This window comes from Pseudorca crassidens, chromosome X (assembly GCF_039906515.1).
Source record: "Pseudorca crassidens isolate mPseCra1 chromosome X, mPseCra1.hap1, whole genome shotgun sequence".
NCBI lineage: Eukaryota > Metazoa > Chordata > Mammalia > Artiodactyla > Delphinidae > Pseudorca > Pseudorca crassidens.
Window position 1 is genome coordinate 126782121 of NC_090317.1, and position 23503 is coordinate 126805623.

The window sequence follows — 23503 nt, forward strand, 5'->3', positions numbered from 1 at the left end:
TTATTTGACTTACATACATCATGGAATTATTGCCAAAGTAATTTTAGTGAACAACCCATCATCTAAAGTAAAAAAAAAAAGAAAAGAAAAAATGTTTTCCTTGTAATGAGAACTCTTAGGATTAAGAGTTCTTATCTTATCTTTTTTATTTATTTATTTATTTATTTTATACAGCAGGTTCTTATTAGTCATCCATTTTATTTATTTATTTATTTATTTATTTATTTTATACAGCAGGTTCTTATTAGTCATCCACTTTATACACATCAGTGTATCCATGTCAATCCCAATCTCCCAATTCATCACACCACCATCCCCACACCCCCGCCACTTTCCCCCCTTGGTGTCCATACGTTTCTTCTCTACATCTGTGTCTCAATTTCTTCCCTGCAAACCGGTTCATCTGTACCATTTTTCTACGTTCCACATATATGTGTTAATGTACGATATTTGTTTTTCTCTTTCGGACTTACTTCACTCTGTAGGATAGCCTCTGGATTCATCCATGTATCTACAAATGACCCAATTTCGTTCCTCTTTATGGCTGAGTAATATTCCATCGTATATATGAACCACATCTTCTTTATCCATTCATCTGTCGATGGGCATTTAGGTTGCTTCCATGACCTGGCTATCGTAAATAGTGCTGTGACGAACATTGGGGTGCATGTGTCTTTTTGAATTATGGTTTTCTCAGGGTATATGCCCAGTAGTGGGATTGCTGGATCATATGGTAATTCTATTTTTAGTTTTTTGAGGAACCTCCGTACTGTTCTCCATAGTGGCTGTATCAATTTACATTCCCACCAACAGTGCAAGAGCGTTCCCTTTTCTCCACACCCTCTCCAGCATTTGTTGTTTGTAGATTTTCTGATGATGCCCAGTCTAACTGGTGTGAGGTGATACCTCATTTGCAGTTCTCTAATAATTAGTGATGTTGAGCAGCTTTTCATGTGCTTCTTGGCCATCTGTATGTCTTCTTTGGAGAAATGTCTATTTAGGTCTTCCGCCCATTTTTGAATTGGGTTGTTTGTTTTTTTAATATTGAGCTGCATGAGCTGTTTATATATTTTAGAGATTAATCCTTTGTCCCTTGATTCATTTGCAAATATTTTCTCCCATTCTTAGGGTTGTCTTTTCGTCTTGTTTATAGTTTCCTTTGCTGTGCAAAAGCACTGAAGTTTCATTAGGTCGCATTTGTTTATTTTTGTTTTTATTTCCATTACTCTAGGAGGTGGATCAAAAAAGATCTTGCTGGGCTTCCCTGGTGGCACAGTGGTTGAGAGTCTGCCTGCTGATGCAGGGGACATGGGTTTGTGCCCCGGTCTGGGAAGATCCCACATGCCGTGGAGCGGCTAGGCCCATGAGCCATGGCTGCTGAGCCTGCGTGTCCGGAGCCTGTGCTCTGCAACGGGAGAGGCCACAACAGTGAGAGGCCCGCGTACCAAAAAAAAAAAAAAAAAAAAAAGATCTTGCTGTGATTTATGTCAAACAGTGTTCTTCCTATGTTTTCCTCTAAGAGTTTTATAGTGTCCGGTCTTACATTTAGGTCTCTAATCCATTTTGAGTTTATTTTTGTGTATGGTGTTAGGGAGTGTTCTAATTTCATTCTTTTACATGTAGCTGCCCAGTTTTCCCAGAATCACTTATTGAAGAGACTGTCTTTTCTCCGTTTTATATCCTTGCCTCCTTCGTCATAGATTAGTTGACCATAGGTGCGTGGGTTTATCTCTGGGCTTTCTAACTCGTTCCATTGATCTATGTTTCTGTTTTTGTGCCAGTACCATATTGTCTTGATTACTGTAGCTTTAGAGTATAGTCTGAAGTCAGGGATTCTGATTCTTCCAGCTCCGTTTTTTTCCCTCTAGGCTGCTTTGGCTATTCGGGGTCTTTTGTGTCTCCATACAAATTTTAAGACTTTTTGTTCTAGTTCCGTAAAAAGTACCATTGGTAATTTGATAGGGATTGCATTGAATCTGTAGATTGCTTTGGGTAGTAGAGTCATTTTCACAGTACTGATTCTTCCAGTCCAAGAACATGGTATATCTCTCCATCTGTTGGTATCATCTTTAATTTCTTTCATCAGTGTCTTGTAGTTTCCTGCATACAGGTCTTTTGTCTCCCTAGGTAGGTTCATTCCTGGGTACTTTATTCTTTTTGTTGCAGTGGTATATGGGAGTGTTTCCTTAATTTCTCTTTCAGATATTTCATCACTACTGTATAGGAATGCAAGAGATTTCTGTGCATTAATTTTGTATCCTGCAACTTTACCAAATTCATTGATTAGCTCTAGTAGTTTTCTGGTGGCATCTTTAGGATTCTCTATGTATAGTATCGTTTCATTTGCAAACAGTGCCAGTTTTACTTCTTCTTTTCCAATTTGTATTCCTTTTATTTGTTTTTCTTCACTGATTGCCGTGGCTAGGACTTCCAAAGCTATGTTGAATAATAGTGGTGAGAGTGGACATCCTTGTCTCGTTCCTGATCTTAGAGGAAATGCTTTCAGTTTTTCACCATTGAGAATGATGTTTGCTGTGGGTTTGTCATATTTGGCCTTTATTATGTTGAGGAAGGTTCCCTCTATGCCCACTTTCTGGAGAGTTTTTATCATAAATCGGTGCTGAATTTTGTCCAAAGCTTTTTCTGCATCTATTGAGATGATCATATGGTTTTTCTTCTTCAATTTGTTAATATGGTGTATCACATTGATTGATTTGCGTATATTGAAGTATCCTTTCATTCCTGGGATAAATTCCACTTGGTCATCGTGTATGATCCTTCTAACATGTTGTTGGATTCTGTTTGCTAGTATTTTGTTGAGGATTTTTGCATCTATATTCATGAGTGATATTGGTCTGTAATTTTCTTTTTTTTTGTAGTATCTTTGTCTGGTTTTGTCATCAGGGTGATGGTGTCCTCATAGAATGAGTATGGGAGTGTTCCTTCCTCTGCAATTTTTTGGAAGAGTTTGAGAAAGATGGGTGTTAGCTCTTCTCTAAATGTTTGATAGAATTCACCTGTGAAGCCATCTGGTCCTGGACTTTTGTTTATTGGAAGATTTTTAATCACAGTTTCAATTTCAGTGCTTGTGATTGGTCTGTTCATATTTTCTATTTCTTCCTGGTTTAGTCTTGGAAGGTTATACCTTTCAAAGAATTTGTCCATTTCTTCCAGGTTGTCCATTTTATTGGCATAGAGTTGCTTGTAGTAGTCTCTTAGGATGCTTTGTATTTCTGTGGTGTCTATTGTAACTTCTCCTTTTTCATTTCTAAGTTTATTGATTTGAGTCCTCTCCCTCATTTTCTTGATAAATCTGGCTAATGGTTTATCAATTTTGTTTATCTTCTCAAAGAAGCAGCTTTTAGTTTTATTGATCTTTGCTATTCTTTTCTTTGTTTCTATTTTGTTTATTTCTGCTCTGATCTTTATGATTTTTCCCCTTCTGCTAACTTTGGGTTTTGTTTGTTCTTCTTTCTCTAGTTCCTTTAGGTGTATGGTTACATTGTTTATTTGAGATTTTTCTTGTTTCTTGAGGTAGGATTGTATCACTACAAGCTTCCCTCTTAAAACTGCTTTTGCTGCATCCCATAGGTTTTGGATCGTCATGTTTTCACTGTCATTTGTCTCCAGGTATTTTTTGATTTCCTCTTTGAGTTCTTCAGTGATCTCTTGGTTATTTAGTAATGTAGTGTTTAGCCTCCATGTGTTTGTGTTTTTTACATTTTTTCCCCCTGTAATTCATTTCTAATCTCATAGCATTGTGGTCAGAAAAGATGCTTGAAATGATTTCGATTATCTGAAATTTACTGAGGCTTGATTTGTGACCCAAGATGTGATCTGTCCTGGAGAATGTTCTGTGCGCACTTGAGAAAAAAGTGTAATCTGCTATTTTTGGATGGGATATCCTATAAATATCAATTAAATCTATCTGGTCTATTGTGTCATTTAAAGCTTCTGTTTCCTTATTTATTTTCATTTTGGATGATCTGTCCATTGGTGTAAGTGAGGTGTTATAGACCCCCACTATTATTGTGTCACTGTCGATTTCCTTTTTTATAGCTGTTAGCAGTTGCCTTATGTATCGAGGTGCTCCTGTGTTGGGTGCATATATATTTATAATTGTTATATCTTCTTCTTGGATTGATCCCCTGATCATTATGTAGTGCCCTTCCTTGTCTCTTTTCTTTCTTTTTTTTTTCTTAACATCTTTATTGGGGTATAATTGCTTTACAATGGTGTGTTAGTTTCTGCTTTATAACCAAGTGAATCAGTTATACATATACATATGTTCCCATATCTCTTCCCTCTTGCGTCTCCCTCCCTCCCACCCTCCCTATCCCACCCCTCCAGGCGGTCACAAAGCACCGAGATGATCTCCCTGTGCTATGCGGCTGCTTCCCACTAGCTATCTATTTTACGTCTAATGATGAGTGATGTTAGCATCCTTTCATGTGTTTGTGGGCAATCTGTATATCTTCTTTGGAGAAATGTCTATTTAGGTCTTCTGCCCATTTTTGCATTGGGTTGTTTGTTTTTTTGTTATTGAGCTGCATGAGCTGCTTGTAAATTTTGGAAATTAATCATTTGTCAGTTGCTTCATTTGCAAATATTTTCTCCCATTCTGAGGGTTGTCTTTTGGTCTTGTTTATGGTTCCCTTTGCTGTGCAAAAGCTTTGAAGTTTCATTAGGTCCCATTTGTTTATTTTTGTTTTTATTTCCATTTCTCTAGGAGGTGGGTCAAAAAGGATCTTGCTGTGATTTATGTCATAGAGTGTTCTGCCTATGTTTTCCTCTAAGAGTTTGATAGTTTCTGGCCTTACATTTAGGTCTTTAATCCATTTTGAGCTTATTTTTGTGTATGGTGTTAGGGAGTGATCTAATCTCATACTTTTACATGTACCTGTCCAGCTTTCCCAGCACCACTTATTGAAGAGGCTGTCCTTTCTCCACTGTACATTCCTGCCTCCTTCATCAAAGATAAGGTGACCATATGTGCGTGGGTTTATCTCTGGGCTTTCTATCCTGTTCCATTGATCTATCTTTCTGTTTTTGTGCCAGTACCATACTGTCTTGATTACTGTAGCTTTGTAGTATAGTCTGAAGTCAGGGAGTCTGATTCCTCCAGCTCCATTTTTCGTTCTCAAGATTGCTTGGGCTATTCGGGGTCTTTGGTGTTTCCATATCTGCTATTGATTCCTTCTAGCATAGTTTTCCTTTCAGTTATTGTATTGTTCTTCTCTGTTTGTTTGTTCTTTAATTTTTCTAGGTCTTTGTTAAACATTTCTTGCATATTCTCAATCTTTGCCTCTGTTCTTTTTCCGAGGTCCTGGATCATCTTCATTACCATTATTCTGAATTCTTTTTCTGGAAGGTTGCCACTCTCCACTTCATTTAGTTGTTTTTCTGGGTTTTTATCTTGTTCCTTCATCTGGTACATAGCCCTCTGTCTTTTCATCTTGTCTATCTTTTGGTGAATGTGGTTTTTGTTCCACAGGCTGCAGGATTGTAGTTCTTCTTGCTTCTGCTGTCTGCCCTCTGGTGGTGAGGCTGTCTAAGAGGCTTATGGAAGTTTCCTGATGAGAGGGACTGTTGGTGAGTAGAGGTGACTGTTGCTCAGGTGGGCGGGGCTCAGTAAAACTTTAATCCACTTGACTGTTGATGGCTGGGGCTGGGTTCCTTCCCTGTTGGTTTTTTGGCCTGAGGCAACCCAATACTACAGCCTACTTGGGATCTTTGGTGGTGCTAATGACAGACTCTGGGAGGGCTCACGCCAAGGAGTAATTCCCAGAACTTCTGCTACCAGTGTCCTTGTCCCCGTGGTGAGCCACAGCCACCCCCCACCTCTGCAGGAGACCCTCCAACACTAGCAGGTAAGTCAGGTTCAGTCTCCCCTGGGGTCACTGCTCCTTCCCCTGGGTCCCGATGCGCACACTACTTTGTGTGTGCCCTCCAAGAGTGGAGTCTCTGTTTCCCCCGTTCTGTTGAAGTCCTGCAGTCAAATCCCAGTAGCCATCAAAGCCTGATTCTCTAGGAATTCCTCCTCCTGTTACCGGACCCCCAGGTTGGGAAGCCTGACATGGGTCTCAGAACCTGCGCTCCAGTGTGTGAACTTCTGTGGTATAAGTGTTCTCCAATCTGTGATTCACCCACCCAGCAGTCATGGGATTTGATTTTGCTGTGATTGCGCCCCTCCTGTGGTCTCATTGTGGCCTCTCCTTTGTCTTTGGATGTGGGGTATCTTTTCTGGTGAGCTCCAGTGTCTTCCTGTCGATGACTGCCCAGCAGCTAGTTGTGATTCTGGTGTTCTCGCAAGAGGGAGTGAGAGCACGTCCTTCTACTCCGCCATCTTGGTTCCAATCAGTAGCACCTTTTTATGCCAACACTTCTACACTTTAATTCGCCATTTGAAGTTGAACTACGAGAACACATAATACTCTTAACAGTTTTCCGGAGATGATTTTGACCCTTCCCAACCTCATATATTTCCTTTTGTGGCAGTACTATTGGGAAAAGACCAAATAACTAGTAAAAATACAAAGTGATTTCTCTTTTGTCGAATGATAAGCTCAACAAACAAACTAATAAAAATGTCACAATATAGGTTTGGTGGTGGTTAGCATCCTGGATCAGGAAGGAGAAGATGTAGAGCTTATATCCTGGCTCTCCCTCCTCTGTCATTTAAATGTAGGCAGGGGCTTCCCTGGTGGTGCAGTGGTTAAGAATCCGCCTGCCAATGCAGGGGACACGGGTTCGAGCCCTGGTCCAGGAAGATCCCACATGTCGCGGAGGAACTAAGCCCGTGCGCCACAACTACTGAGCCTGTGCTCTAGAGCCTGCAAGCCACAGCTACTGAGCCTGTGAGCCACAACTCCTGAGCCCACGAGCCACAACTACTGAGCCCACGTGCCACAACTGCTGAAGCCCACGTGCTCTAGGGGCCCATGTGCTGCAACTACTGAGCCCACGTGCTGCATCTACGGAAGCCCATGCATCTAGAGCCCGTGCTCTGCAACAAGAGAAGGCACTGCAATGAGAAGCCTGTGCACCACAACGAAGAGCAGCCCCCACTTGCTGCAACTAGAGAAAGCCTGCGCACAGCAACGAGGACCCATCGCAGCCAAAAATTAAAAACATAATAAAAAGAAGTAAACGTAGGCAAATGCTGAACGTTGATGTCCTCTGCTAAATAGTAAGGATCCCTATTCTGCCTACCTCCCAGATTGTTGTTTAGATTAAAGGGTGCAGGTAAGGTGAGGCAATGCCGTATAAACCCTAATTCACCAGACAAAGCCCAGGTCATTTGCACATCTTATCCAGTAGTATTATATCAAGATCATAGTGAGAGAAGAAGCCTCAAGTATTTACCTATTACATCGTCCAATTAAGACATTCAAATCATGCCAAAAAAGACAGGCTTCTTTTCATTTCTCTAAGCCTATTCCACACCTTCTTGTCCTGGAAAATGACCTGTGGAAAAATAAATTAGGGAAATGCTGCTTTCTGAGTCTCCCTCTCAAAGAATCACAATATATATTATTTTCAAGGTTCAGGGGAAACTTGCCATCTAGAGAAGAGAGAGCCTGCATAACTTATTTTCCAAACTTGATTTACCAAAAATACTCTCCCTCCCCTTGCAACAAGGGTTAATGTCCCTTCGTTCTCTTCTAAAGGGAGAGATGACATACTTCTCTCATTTTCTGGCAACTTGCAAAAATGTGTTTTTTTAGACAATTTTCTCCTGAACTTAAAAACTTCCGTTTTGAGCAGAAACGCAGGTGGAAATGTCCTTCCTTTAACATTTTGCTGAACATCAGGGACTGGAAGAGAGCAGAGCCGTTTCTGGGTCTTTCTCATTAGCCTATTTCTGTTTAAATTACTCTCTGTTATATTTCCTTTCCACTTATATTAGGTCACCACGTGATGTCGCCAAATACACCCTGGGACTGTACCAGAACCTGCTGCCCGGTGGCCTCTCGAAGTCAGGCAGAAAGCTGGAAGTAATTTTCAGTTATCCTGGCCACTCAGCCTCTTCCCAGGCTGTTCTCATTATATGAACCACTGGGCAGAACTGAAGTCTTCCAGCAAGTAATTGCAGAACAATCCAAATTTAGAGCAGAAAAGGATGACAATGTCTGATGTAGAGTAGGCTGCTGCCTTAGCCTAGACACCTCCCAGAGCGGATCCTGACGCGCAGTCTACTTGCAGGAAGTCTGTATTGGAAGTGGCCTCAGGGGGCAACACTGTGGGACGGGGGAGTCACAGAGATAGTGGGAAGGCTGGGCCAAGGGCATTATCAAGTTCGCTTCTCCCATGGGCAAAGGAGATTTATCCCAGGGAGTGTTTTGAGGAGCTTATCAAGTGCGTCTCAGAACTCATCTGTGGGACAAGAGGCTCCCATGCCCCAGCAGTCTTGTGTGGCCCTGTGAGAGTTGGCTCCCTGTACTTCCAGTTGTGCGTCCAGAAAAGCTGAGATACAGGGGTCCCGTGCCCAGTCAGAAAAGCCCTTAGGCAGGAATCGAGAGGCCCTTGTTACACCCAGAGGCAAGACACCATCTGTTACACGCAAGGGAAACTGGTTGAAGCCCATGTAGAAATGGTCACCATGGCAGGGGCTGGAGGAAGAGGGGGCAATGAGAGGAATGACATGGTGCCCAAGAGGCGTCCAGCACGGTGCTCAGTAAACCCTAGTGGTTTATCTGAGTCAAGTCCAACCCCTCGCTGCTTCCCTGAGGACTTTGAGGCTCTGAGAAGTGAACCAGGTTGCCCTGGGATACACAAAGCTTGCTGGTGGCAGAAAGAATTAGAGACAGCGTTCCTGGCTACCTGTTCCCTGGGGCTTTCAGCCACATGGCACTGCCTCACCTCCATACTTGCTGTAGTTAAAAAGCCTGAGAGCAACGTGCCTTGTAGTCGTACCCATAAAGTCTGGGAAGAAGTTCAAAAGAGATGTCTGCCTTCAATAATGATAATAACAACAGAGAAGCTAATGCAAGCTAGAATAGAATCAATAGTTAAATGAGTGATACAGGGCTTCCCTGGTGGCGCAGTGGTTGAGAGTCCGCCTGCCGATGCAGGGGACGCGGGTTCGTGCCCCGGTCCGGGAAGATGCCACATGCCGCGGAGCGGCTGGGCCCGTGAGCCATGGCCACCGAGCCTGCGCGTCCAGAGCCTGTGCTCCGCAACGGGAGAGGCCACATCAGTGAGAGGCCCGCATACCGAAAAAAAAAAAAAGAGTGATACAAACAGTGAGTCTCAGTGGAATTACAAGGAAGGCAAGAGAGGTCTAAAAGGAAACTGGGCTTTGGAGACCTACTGTTGACGCTTGTAATCTGTGTATCTTTCACTTTCTGAGTATGGAAGGGAATAATGTTTTTGTGTCACACTTGAAATTGTGCTGTGTGACTGTCATGGGAACTTCGGACCCTGTTCTGGAGCTAAGAATAGCTGAGATACTAATTAGGTTACTCGACAAATGCTGAAGAGAAACTCAAGTCCAGAGAATTCACAATGGGGCCTCGTGACCAGACCGAGGTTGGCTCTAACTAGGGTGAACACGTCGACCACATCCTTGCTTTCTCATATGGAAAATAATATGTATTAGAAATCTCCAAGTTTAAGTATTTGAGTATTGGTTTTTACTGTCTCTAAATTCAAATATTTGACTATTGAAATAATTGGACGTTCAATTATTCTGCACAATTGAGTAATAGCATATGAGTAATAACAAAGAAATGTCATGGAGGGAAGGAATAAAGATAGGGTTTGAAGTGGGCCTAAAACCCCAGGGAAGGAGAAAACAGGGAGATAACAGAGAGGAAGGATAAAGGAAGGTTCTCCTCCTGAAGTCTAAACATCGCATGTCTGGGATTTTTTCCTTAAGAACTGGTTCTCTTGTTAATCAGCGTAGGCCACAGTATTCCTTTATCAGTGTGCTTAAAGGGCACCATTTTAATGACTTAATATTAAGGTATATAGTTTAGTGCCCGGTACATAACAAGCAACAATAAATGATTGCCTATTAGTAATCCTTTTTCCTGTGAGAGAATTTTGGCCATCCTTTACCACTTCCCCTCAGTGTATACGCCCATATTAATTTCTGTACTTTCTAAAGAATAAACTTTTGATTTCAGAACATTTTTAAATTTACAGAAAAGTTGCAAAGATAGCATAGAGAGTTCCTACATACCCTTCACCCAGATTCCTCTAATTTTTAAAAAATATTTATTTAGTTATTAGGCTGTGCTGGGTCTTAGTCGCGGCACATGGGATCTTTGTTGCCACGTGCAGATTTTCACTGGGGCATGCAGGAGCTTTTGTTTGTTTTGTTTAGGTTGCAGCATGCAGGCTCTTAGTTGCGACATGCATGCGGGATCTAGTTCCCTGACCAGGGATCAAACCCAGGCCCGCTGCTTTGGGAACGCGGAGTCTTAACCACTGGACCACCAGGGAAGTCTTTAGCTTCCCCTAATGTTAACATCTTACTTTGCCATGGTACATTAATTGGGACTAAGAAATTAACATTGGTACATTACTATTCATTCCGTGTACTTTTATTTTTTTATTTATTTATTTTTTTGCGGTTCGCGGGCCTCTCACTGTTGCGGCCTCTGCCGTTGCGGAGCACAGGCTCCGGATGCGCAGGCTCAGCGGCCATGGCTCACGGGCCCAGCCGCTCCGCGGCACGTGGGATCCTCCCGGACCGGGGCACGAACCCGTGTCCCCTGCATCGGCAGGCGGACTCTCAACCACTGCGCCACCAGGGAAGCCCAATTCCGTGTACTTTTAAACAGATGCTGTCTAATTTGGGGGCACTAATTAGGAGCCCAGATCATTCTTTGGGGGGTGGGGGGCAAGGAATAGAGACTTTATTTGGAAAGCCAGCAGACTTAAGAAGATGGTGAACTTGTGTCCAAAGGACCATCTTACCCGGTTTTGGCAAGCCCAGATCGTTCAAATGGTGGTATTTGATTGAACTGGGATACTTATTTGGGAATGAGCAATAAGTGGGCTTTATAGTTTCAACACTGTACGCACAGAATTTACCATGGGTTTTTGGTCAGGTTGACGTAGTCTTACGAGAATTCCATGGCTTCTAGCAGCCCTGGGAAACTGCTGGTTTATTGCTAACAGTAAGTAAAGCTGACCCCTATTGAAACCAGTTTTAAAATATGTGTTTGAATATTCACCTTAGCTGTTGGAAACCTTCAAGCCTTTTTTGAGAACGTAAAACATCTCTTTTTGAACAAAACCTTCTAACCTGCTGTGTAAATGTGATGTGCTCAGAAACAGGATACCACAGATGGCAGCACTCTTTGGGGCATGACAGTTGACACAGGTGACACTGTAAGGTTCAAGATTTTGAAAAGGGGCCCTTGGAAACATCCCAGATGAGATAGCTCAATGGGAACCTACCAGATGGAATTTATGAGCCTCTGTCCTAAACAGATGTTTTCCAGCTGTGACAAGAAAATGTACCCAAATGCTTCTAATGGACAGATCTCTGCGCGCACACACTCACTCCCTCCCTCCTACAGACACAGAGCTTTTCAAGAATTGAAAATATCTGGATTGCTTAAAAACATCCATTGCTTAAAATTAAAATTTCGAGTGTCAGTCACCGCTGGTTCATCCTTTATTTGAAATACTAGGAACGTTGGAGGTAATTTTGTATTTAACACTTTATTTTTTTAATTTTATTGGAGTATAGTTGATTTACAATGTTGTGTTAGTTTCAGGTGTACAGCAAAGCGAGTCAGTTATACATACACATGTATCCATTCTTTTTCACGTTCCTTAACCGTATAGGTTATTACAGAATAGTGAGTAGATTTCCCTGTGCTATACAGTAGGTCCTTTTGGGTTATCTGTTTTGCGTATAGTAGTGTGTGTATTTTAATCCCAAGTTCCTAATGTAGTTGATGAGCAAACATAAGGAAAACTCTACCTCTTGTCAGAATAGCCCAATTTGTGAGCATCTAATCTCCCCATCATCTGTGAGAGTCTTTGAGAATAGTGAATTAATTTCAGTTTCCACCAAGTCAATTCTGGGTTACTCCTGGAAGTTGTTTAGCTAGTAGCTTCCATTTGCACAAAATCTCAAGAACACCAGGAAGGTGGCCTCTGACTTCTTGAGCTTTTGACATTCAGCCACCAGAGGCTGCTCTGAGGTCATTATCCTCCTTTCACTCTGGGTCCAAATCCCAATGGGGCCACCTGTAAGGACAGATTTGGCTTCCATTGCTTTGAATTGCCCTCACTCAGCGCAGTTCCCTGGTGGTCAGCTGCTGGAGTAGTTGATTAATGACAGTAAAGAGGAGGAACTGAGGAAGACAAAAACTCTACTGTTTTGCCTTTCTCTCTATTTTTAAACTCTTCATCTTGTTCTCTTTCGTTTAAGTAAAAGAGAACTGGGCAAGGCTTTCCTACCGGCACCTGCTAATTTTTCATCAGTTTTTTCCTCTGGTACTGTCTCTTCAAAGAAGATTTCTGAAGTTTTTTTTTAAAAACTTTATTCCACAATACATACTTCCACATGGTTTCTATTCTCCCACATTTTACCAACATTGTATAGTTGCTTTCATGCTGTTCCCTCTGTTTTATTTTTTAAATCTCTTTCTCCTTTAAGTCTTTTTCTTTATCTAACAAAGCAAACCAAAAATTAAACAAAGGAGTATCTGTAGTTAAGGACGAAGGATTAAAAATGCTTTCGGTGCCTGTAATGTATTTGGTATTTAATCTTGGACAGCTAAGCACTGATTTCAATTGTTAATTGAAGAATGAAACTAGTTTCTTCATGTGAAATTGCTTTCAGCCTTCTTGAGCTAAGGCACGATTGTGGTAGACACCCATCAGCCCATGGAAAGCAACTGGTTTTATGTTATTGTTACATGTCACCCTAATTAGTGTACTTCATGAGAGTAAGTTACTACATAAAGATGTAAAGTTTTACAGCCCTGACAAATACCAAATTAATAGTTCTGTGGCAGGCAAAGTCATCAGTGTATAGATGATCTGGAGAATTTCAACACTGCAATTCTTTAATTCTAGACCTTTTTTTTGGCAAGATTCCACGTCTGATTGAAAAGGGTGTCATTTAAGTATACGTCTTCTTACATGTGCTTCCTTTTCTATAGATTACAGAAGAAAACCAATTGAACTTGAAGGAAAATGAATACGTATTTTATTAATTTCTATTTTTAGGAACAGATGAAAGTTTCAAGATTTCTTTTGCTCTGAAAAGAAATTCTTGAGGTACCAGGAAGCATTCCTGAGTGTTTGGTGCCATTATATTCATAGAAATGTTTGCTGTTTCCCCTCAAGTGTAATCATAATGGTAGAGATCCTCACCTAGTAAGTTCATGAGTAAAGTAGGATACCTAGTCGCTTATATTTTCAGGTAGAATAGTGACAGCCACAATACGCAAATTGGGTCCTATTTCACTAAATGCTTCCGCAAAGGTGGAACGCCAGCGAAAGTGCTCGAGTCCTTCTCTGTGGCAGGTTCCGCTTTTTGTCTTGCCTCAACTGAGAGAACCAGAAGTCTTTTGCCGATGAGTAAAGCCTTATTAAACCATCATGATTTAATGTGGCATACTTTTCTCTCGATTTGCGTGCCTGACAATCGATTTCCTGAATATCACATTTAAGCTGAGCCGCGGAAGAAAAAGAGACCCACTGAAGTAGCATTAGGTCAGCTTCGTGGGATGCATTAGCGGCCTGTCTGAACAAAGACGAGGGACTTAGGCACAGAAAGTCATCACGTGGCCCTGGGCCCTGGGCGCCTTGCAAATGCATAGCGTGACTCATTATTAAACGTGCCGAGAACAGACAAATTCCAGGCAAGTGAAACATCCACTTATTCAACTGCAGTTAGGTGGGTCGTGTGATATTTGTCTTACTGGTTTTTCCTTAAGGAACTCCCACGCCATCTCCAGCCCCTCCTGAACACCACATGTCAAAGGCACAGAGCAGCTGTATTAAGATAAAATTGTGAACATTAAAGACAGGCACTTAAATGCGTATAACCCTCAGGCCAGGTAGACTTCACTAAATTGCACAGGCTTTAAAATACCAGCGCTCAATTAAAAAAAAAAAATGTATCCATAGCAACCTCTTTGTCAAGGGAATAGTTACCTGAAAAGATACACATCGTTTCAGAGAAACAGGGAGAAATAAAACCATATTAGTTAACCGTGGATGGTATTACTTGGGTTTAAATTAGGGGCATGAGTCAGGAGGAGAAGGGGCTTTTGAGAAAGTCTTACAACGTATGTGCTTATTTCCAGTAGAATGTGTTTTCATGCCTTCTTTATCACCAAAGGGTTCTTACATATGGGATTTTTTTATTCAAATGCCATGAAATAACTTCGGGTTTCAGATATTTAAGAAGAGATAGCAGACCCCCTCTTCTTCCTGGCCATAGCATGCCTACCATAGTTTAGAAGGAGCCTTCGTTAACATACGCGATGGGTATGAGCCTGAGGTTTTTGCCGCATCTGGATCTCTGGTGGTCATTTCACGGGTATCTGTTACCAGAAAGGACACAAGATCATGTAAACGTCCACAATCTTTCTATTGTGAGGTGACCTGACTTAAGACGTCCTGTTTCCAGGAGGCTCTCTCTGATGGAGTGGCCTTTATTCGGTCGCGTTTTACGACGTAGGCTGCGACGAAAAGTCAGGAGTGGGCCTTTTTTTTTTTTTTTTTTTTTTGCGGTACGCGGGCCTCTCACTGTCGTGGCCTCTCCCGTTGCGGAGCACAGGCTCTGGACGCGCAGGCTCAGCGGCCATGGCTCACGGGCCCAGCCTCTCCGCGGCATGTGGGATCCTCCCGGACCGGGGCACGAACCCGTGTCCCCTGCGTCGGCAGGAGGACTCTCAACCACGGCGCCACCAGGGAAGCCCAGGAGTGGGGCTTTTGATCATGTGTGATGACAAACTGAGGTATGGTAAAGGGGTGCTGTAGGACTGAGAGCCTGCAAACTTCACCTTTTCCCATCTCCTGGGTAAGGAGTGTCAGGAAGGAAAAAGTTTTCCTGTACTCTCTTAGGTTTATTCATTGGGGCCTGCGAGTTAAACTAGCAAAAGCCAGATTAACAGGATAAATGGCACACACAGTGCTAACAACACTTACGTGCACTGGAGTTCACAGAAAAGGAATAAAACTGAAAGAAGCAGTTAGACTCGAGGGCTTATGTACCCTTTTCACAAAGAAAGGAGGGTTTGGGCTTCAAGGAACAATAAAATGTGAGGAAGTGACTAGGAGAGATATGGAGGGACTCCTAGAAGATAAGGGCTATTTTCGTGCAGTCTGTGCACACTCATCTTGGTGTTAACACTCTGTCTTCCATGATAAGAGTCACTCTCCCCTCCCTGGTGAAGGGGGTGGGGTAGGAGAGACCTTACACGGAGGGAAATTTATGCCGATTTTAGACAGGTAAGAGGAGGACGGAGAACTCTGCCTACATCTCTTGGTTCTCAGTTGCCTTCAGCCCAAAATAATCCTGATGCCAAAGTGGTATATTTGGGGGTGGCCTATTCTGACCTGCTTCAGACGGTAAACACATCAGGCTTGGAGCTTGCAGTAGCCGATGTCATTCAGGCCTGGCTTTGTACGTAGCAACGCACTCACGCAAGGCCCCGAGCTTGGTTTAATGATTTGTGGCTGCCTTCCAATAAAACTTTATATATGGACACTGAATATGGATTTCATATACTTTTCACATGACAGGAAACAGAATTCTTTTGATTTTCTTTTCAACCATTGGAAAATGTTAAAAACCATCCTCAGCTGGTAGACCGTCCAATAACAGGTGGTGGGTAGGATTTGGCCAGAGGGCGGGAGTTTGGAGAAGGGCGCTGATCTAGAGAAGTGCTTCCCAAAGCAGCACCATCGGCCCCACCTGGGAACTAGGCAGAAATGCAAATTTCCAGGCCGCACCCCAGACTTTGCTGAATCAGAAACTCTGAGGCGCGGCCCTGTAATTGTGTTTTAACAATCGCTCGAGGAGATTCTGATGCCTGTTTGAATTTGAGAACCACTGTTCTAGACAGACCTCTGGTTCCCCACTGCTCATTCTAATTCCCTAGGGGAGCTCTTTAACAATCTCTCTGCCCAAGCCCAGCCCAGATCCATTAAATCAGACTCTCTGGGGGTAGGACCCAGTCACCAATATCTTTTTTTTTTAATTGAAGTATAGTTGATTTACAATGTTGTGTTAATTACCGCTGTACAGCAAAGTGGTTCGGTTAAACATATATATGCATATATATACATTCTTTTTTTTATATTCTTTTCCATTATGGTTTATCATAGGATATTGAATATAGTTCCCTGTGCTATACAGTAGGACCTTGTTGTTTATCCATTCTCTATATAAAAGCTTACATCTGGGCTTCCCTGGTGGCACGGCGTTTGGGAGTCCGTCTGCCGATGCAGGGGACACGGGTTCGTGCCCCAGTCCAGGAAGATCCCACATGCCGCGGAGCGGCTGGGCCCGTGAGCCATGGCCGCTGAGCCTGCGCGTCCGGAGCCAGTGCTCCTCAACGGGAGAGGCCACAACAGCGAGAGGCCCGCGTACAGCAAAGAAAAAAAAAAAAAAAGCTTACATCTGCTAATCCCAACCTCCCACTCCGTCCCTCCTCCACCCCCCTCCCCCTTGGCAACCACCCGTCTGTTCTCTATGTCCCTGATTCTGTTTCTGTTTCTTAGGTTCATTTGTGTTGTATTTTAGATTCTACGTGTAAGTGGTATCATATGGTACTTGTATGTTCATAGCAGCACTATTCACAATAGCCAAGACAAGGCAACAACCTAAATGTCCATCGACAGATGAGTGGATGAAGAAGAGATGGTGCATATATACACAGTGGAATACTACTCAGCCGTAAAAAAGAATGAAATAATGCCATTTGCAGCAACATGGATACAACTAGAGATGATCATACTAGGTGAAGTAAGCCAGAAAGAGAAAGACAAGTACCAGTAGCTTTTAAATCTCCTCCAGATGATTTCAGTGGGCAGACAAGACAACTCATGCTTTCGTCGTACAAGTAAGGACACTGAAACACAGAGAGTTTGACTTGCCTGAGATACGCGACAGAAAAAAATAGATATGACATAGTCCAGTTAGGCTTTTTTAGACACATGAGCCTTAAAATAGTACATCTGGTGATGGAATATATTTGCCAGCAGCTTCAGGGGTCATGTTGTCTTTTATTAGTAGCACTGATTACTTTAAAAACACATCTGGAAACATGCCCTCAATAAAATGAAAACTGGTTTTAGAAACTATAATTGGAAGAAATAAGGTGCAGAGGTGCAGGACAGGCCCATCTGCAAGCACTTTGGGGCTGAAGCCAGACCTCCAAGATCTGGAGAGAGGACAGAACTCTGAGAGCGTCTGAAGGTCATTGCCTACCCTGGAGCTACTTGCCCGTGTATCTGAGCGATTGTTTCCTAGTCCATATCTGGAGCACACAAGTGAGTTACAGTCTTGAATGTCATTAATAACAGTGAGAAACCAACATTTGCACACTTGTGATGGGTTTTCTGACTCTTAAGGACTCCTGTGCCTTGGGTGTTTTTAAAGGGAACTTTTTTTTTTTTTTTTTTGCGGGACGTGGGCCTCTCACTGTTGCGGCCTCTCCTGTTGTGGGGCACAGGCTCCGGACGCGCAGGCTCACGGGCCCAGCAGCTCCGCGGCATGTGGGATCTTCCCGGACCGGAGCACGAACCCGTGTCCCCTGCATCGGCAGGCGGACTCTCAACCACTGCGCCACCAAGGAAGCCCTAAAGGGAACTTTTTTTTAACTGAAGTATAGTTGCTTTACAATGTTGTGTTAGTTTCAGGTATACAGCAAAGTAATTCAGGTATATAATTTTTTCCAGATTATTTTCCATTAGAGGTTATTACAAGATATCGAATAGTGTTCCCTGTGTTATACACTAAATCCTTGTTACTTATCTAGTTTATATATAGTAGTGTGTATCTGTTAATCCCATACTCTTAATTTATCCCTCCCCTCCCTTTCCTTTTCTATGTCTGTGAGTCTATTTCTGTTTTGTATATGGGTTCATTTGTATTATTTTTTAGATTCCACATATAAGTAATATCATGTCATATTTGTTTTTCTCTGTCTGCCTTACATCACTTAGGATGATAATCTCTAGGTCCATCCATGTTGCTGCATATGGGATTGTTTCATTCTTTTTTATGGCTGAGTAGTATTCCACTGTATATATATGTACCACCTCTTCTTCATCCATTCATCTGTTGATGGGCACTTAGGTTGCTTCCATGTCTTCACTATTGTAAGTAGTGCTGCTGTGAACATTGGGGTGCATGTATGTTTTTGAATTAGAGTTTTTGTCTTTTCTGGATGTATGACCAGGGGTGGGATTGCTGGATCATACGGTAGCTCTATTTTTAGGTTTTTGAGGAACCTGCATATCGTTTTCCATAGTGGCTGCACCAATTTACATTCCCACCAACAGTGTAGGAGGCTTTTAAAGGGAACTTTCAAACGATGAATGCTTTGTTCTGATTTTCTCAGCAAAGCCTTCAGCATATCTGTGCATTCCATGGACAGAGGAACACAGGCTTTGTACCCAAAATACAGCTGGAGACAGTGAGGCCTGGTAGAAACCGAGCCACATGACGATTCCAAGTGGAGTCGTACAAACTGACCATTGGGTGTTTTCATTGTTTCGGGAGTCCCCTCATCGTAATACAAGCCACGATTTGTGGGTGATTGCTATGTGCTGCATTCTCAGAGTTCTGTGATTAAGAGCAGGTTTTCAGGGGCTAGTCAGCCTGAGTACATAAACCAGGATCTGTGGCCTCTTAGCTTTGTGACCTTGGTGAGACACTTTGCCTCTCTGTGCCTCAGTTTTCTCTCAGAAAGTGGGGATGGTGATATGAGTGCCTGTTCTCCTCGGGGCAAAGGAGAATTCAGCGTGCTCACAAGCACTTGGCATGTAGTAAACACTCAGTAAAAGTTAAATAACATTAACTGTAAACAAGTCGCCTCATTCAAATCACAATAACTTTGAGGGAGAATAAGCAGATGGGCCATAGTCACAGTTAGTAAGTGTGAGTTGATAGTTGGACTGAGGCTGTTTTCAGAATCAGCGCTCTTAGCCAGTGTACTATACTGTGTTGATTGGGGTTGAGAAACCAAGTACTTATGGGCAGTGGTTTTTTCCATGTGTAGCATAAACGTTTTGGCTTCCTTCATATATCCCTGGACCTGCTTTCTTTCTGGACCATCTTCCACTGCCTCCAGACTCCCCCTCCCACAGGAGACTGAGGCAGAGAGGTGGCCCCTCGTTCCAACAGCTCCCCTGACTGCGTTCCCATCTCAGTCAATGGGGACTTCATTTTTCCAGCAGTTCCAGCAAAGAACTTGGAAGTTATCCTAGTCTCCTCTGTTCCTCTGATACATTCACTCTGTCTGCAGATCACACTGGCTCTATCTTTACAATCACCATGCGGAATCTAGCCAGGTCTCCCCACCTCCACCGTTATACCTTCCACCACCACCGCTTACCTGGGTGACCACAAGAGCCTCGTCAGCGACTTTCCTTGTGTCTAACAGGCTGCTGTCCTCCCGGCAGTCACACTGAACTCTAAAAAGTCACTCCTCGGCTCCAGATCGTCCACGCCTCCCCGCCTTGCTCCACGGGAAACCCAAAGCTCTTCCCATAATCTGCTAGACCCGAGATGACCTACAAACACTGCCCCCCAACACACACACACACACACACACACACACACACACACACACACGCATCCAGACACATTCCTGAGACCCCAGCTCCTACTGCTGTCATCCTTACTTTGCCCTGACCTCAGAGCTTCTGCAGTCGCTGTTCCCTCTGCCTGGATGACTCTGCCCCGTCCATCGTCAAGGCTGAAAGTCATGCTTCCTCTCCCTTCCTTAGAATTTTTTTTTTTTTAATAGTGAAAACTTTTCTATTTAGAATTAGTCAGCTGGACTCAGTTTAGATGACCCCAATTTGGTTGGCAACATCCAAAGCGTCATAGTCAGGAGCCAGTCGAACATATGCCTCTTCTCTCCATCAGGCCTGATCGGGGCGTTGACCTTAGCCACGTCAATGTCATAGAGCTTCTTCACAGCCTGTTTGATTTGGTGCCTGTTGGCCTTGACATCCACAGTGAACACCGCTGTGTTGCTGTCTTCTATTTTCTTCATGGCTGAGTCGGTGGTGAGGGGGAACTTGATGATGGCATAGCGGTCGAGCTTGTTTCTCCTAGGGGCGCTCTTCCGAGGATATGTGGGCTGCCTCCTGAGCCGCAGTGTTTTGGGCCATCGGAAGGTGGGTGACGTCCGGATCTTCTTTTTTTTGTGGCTGTGGACGCCTTTCAACACTGCTTTCTTGGCCTTCAAAGCCTTTGCTTTGGCTTCGGCTTTGGGAGGGGCAGGGACTTGCTTCTTCACCTTCGGCGCCATCTTCGTGAAAAGGGCTTTTTTCCTTCCTTAGAGCTTTGCTCAAATATCACCCTCTAAAATATCAACTTCCCAAGCCCACCAGTACTCCCTGCCCTTTTACCTCTCTCACCATCAGACCCACTTTACATTTATTTGTTGACTGATCTCTGGCTCCCTTCACTGACAGGCATGCTCAGGCAGGCTTCAGCCTGTCTGCACCTGTCTGCCTGCCCCTCCACCGCCTGGAACACCGCCTGGCACATAGTAGTCACTCAATAAATAGTTGCTGGATGAGTGATTGGCCGTTCGAGCATAAGGAAGGCGTACCAGTGCATGTTTTGTTAGCACAAGGTTAATGCGTGCAAGCCCTCAGCCTCTTTTTCTTTCTTTTTTTTTTTAACATCTTTATTGGAGTATAATTGCTTTACAATGGTGTGTTAGTTTCTGCTTTATCTTTTTCTTATAGGAGGCGCTTGTCCTTACACTTGAGACCTTTGGATGCCCTGAGAGTGATGAAAATCAATTCACAGAGATCTACAGATACTATGTGTTGCTAATGAAATCAATGGTTAAAGCATTAATGTACAAATTAGCTTTGAGTGAGGGGAAAAAAAAACACAAACACTTCATGGACTGCATTCCTAACTGTGGAAATGAATCACAGGAATGTATTCCATCGGGAAATCCACTGGGGACTTTTGAATGGAGAAGGGAAACCTCATTCACAGTCCTAAAGAAATAGCTCTAAAAGCTACATCCTGCCCTTCACGGCACAAACAGCGACACTTTTCTCAATGAGGAATCTCCTATCAATAGACATATATATATTTTTTACTCCCTAACTACAAATGATCAGGTGAACACAGTCTAAATTTAGAGAACCATTCAAGGTAAATACAAATCATGAAAGTGCTTCAGTTTGTTTTCACATGTGATGGTAAACTCCTAGCTTATCTCGAAGGTGCAGTGTGATGCTTTGGGAGGTGGGTCTGGACTAGGGGGCAGCATCGTGCTGGAAAGAGCACCGGTTTGGGCGTCAGAGAGATGTGTTCCAATTTCCCATATACAAACCATAAACTGGCCTTATCTTCAAGAGGACCTGCTGCATCACTGGACCATGACAGATACAGGACCCTTTCGTTTCCTCCCTTTTTACTCAGCGTAAATACCTCCTGGTGGGTTTTATTGGATGAAATAGCATGTCTCTCTAGTGCACGTATCCACTTTTTAATTTCAGGTTTAACTGAGACCTCTTAGTGTGTGGTGTATCAGCTTGTTTTAAGTTCCTTTAGTTGGGTTAGATTAGTTTGCCCAGTCGAAGGTAAGTATCACCAATTGGTTAGTTTCTAAAGATGACCATAACAGAATGATCTCTTCCCCACACAGATATAGTTTAGGAGAAATATCAGTAGGTCTTTCTTTTTTAAAAAAATTCTTATTATTTTATTTATTTTTGGCTGCATCGGGTCTTCGTTGCTGCGCGTGGGCTTTCTCTAGTTGCGGCGAGCGGGGGCTACTCTTCGTTGCGGTGCGCGGGCCTCTCATTGCGGTGGCTTCTCTTGTTGTGGAGCACAGGCTCTAGCCGTGCGGGCTTCAGTAATTGTGGCACACAGGCTCAGTAGTTGTGGCTCATGGGCTCTAGATCGCAGGCTTAGGAGTTGCGGTGCACGGGCTTAGTGGCTCCGCGACATGTGGGATCTTCCCGGACCAGGGCTCGAACCTGTGTCCCCTGCATCGGCAAGCGGATTCTTCACCACGGCGCCACCAGGGAAGGCCCTCAGTAGGTCTTTCTGATATAACATAGATAATGCTACGAATAAGAGTATAGTTATCTTGTTCATTGTGTGATGTTTTTTGAATCACTCCCATTAAGATGATTTCAAATAGCGACACTTTATAAAATAGGCAATATAAGTCCTTCCTTTTGTAAATTAGTAAGTTATAGGAGAAGTACAATGAAGCCTCGTTTGAATGCAGTTTCTCAGACGTTTAGAACTCTTTAATAAATATGGAGAAAGCTAAGGCACCTCGTGTTCATCGTCTGCTTTTGTTTCCTTACCACAACTCAATATGTTTAGGTTGCATCAGGGGACTAGTATAGGAAAGCCTCCCTCAGTACGTGTGACTTTTCATAGTGGTTTCCAGCAGAGGAAAAGCTCATCATGAGCTGCCTAGTCCTAAGGAAATAAGGGCAAATGTTATTTCCTTGGCTTTTAAAAAAAAGAGTAAAACATACCCCTGATCTGTGTCTAGGGAAGGAAAGAGACATGTAAACCATGATCCTTAAGTAGTTTTTATCTTTACCTTCTTAAAGCCATCTTCAAGCAAGTATTGATATTGCATGTGAAGTGGGAGAGGGTTTTCATCAATCAGCAAGAAATACAGCAATTTCAGCGATCATTCTGTGCGTCTGGGAAGTGTCAACCTAAAGGATAAAGTATTGTCTTTTTACAGGCAAGGAGCTCAAGTCCTGTTCAAAGCTTCTTTGATTAAAATTTCTGTTCACCTTCTGTCCATGTAATTATCAGTGAACCAGCCTGATTTGCTTGTTTCTAACATATACACACAGAGCTCTGATTCACAAAAGTTAATTCTTTTTCATCTTTAAGTCTAATTTGAAAATCAGCTTCGGGCATTAAAATGTTAAAGGTTTGGGAGACTAATCCTTTTCATCTATGATAAAAGTAAGAAATCATTTTCATATATAAGAAAAGTCAGAGCGATAAAAGAATAAGGATAAAGAGTAAAGTGGTAATAATCTGAAGAACAGTAACCAGCTATTCCTAGCCATACTTAAGCCCCCCCCCCCAAGAGGATTTAAATCAAGAATGATTCCAATTAGGAGTAAGAAGAAAATGGGGTTTTTGATTAGTCTAATGAATTATTAAGACATCTGGGTTTTAGAATCTTCATTCCTGGAGATCTAGAAGAAGGTTTGTTGAAAACAGTTTGGATTAGGACTCATATATGTGTTACTCGCTACGCATGGCAAATCAGTCATAAACTCTGAGTATGTTAAATCTGTGGTGGGAGAGAGAAAAAGTGCCGAT

At 42.9% G+C, this 23503-nt stretch overlaps 1 protein-coding gene and 1 pseudogene across 2 annotated transcripts in view; one reads left to right on the forward strand and one right to left on the reverse strand.

Moving 5' to 3' along the window:
• The window catches only part of MID1 (midline 1), a 636259-nt gene that overhangs the window by 424385 nt on the left and 188371 nt on the right, over positions 1–23503 (forward strand). The gene's annotated exons all lie outside the window — the stretch shown is intronic.
• Positions 19990–20485, reverse strand: LOC137217344 (large ribosomal subunit protein uL23 pseudogene; annotated as a pseudogene).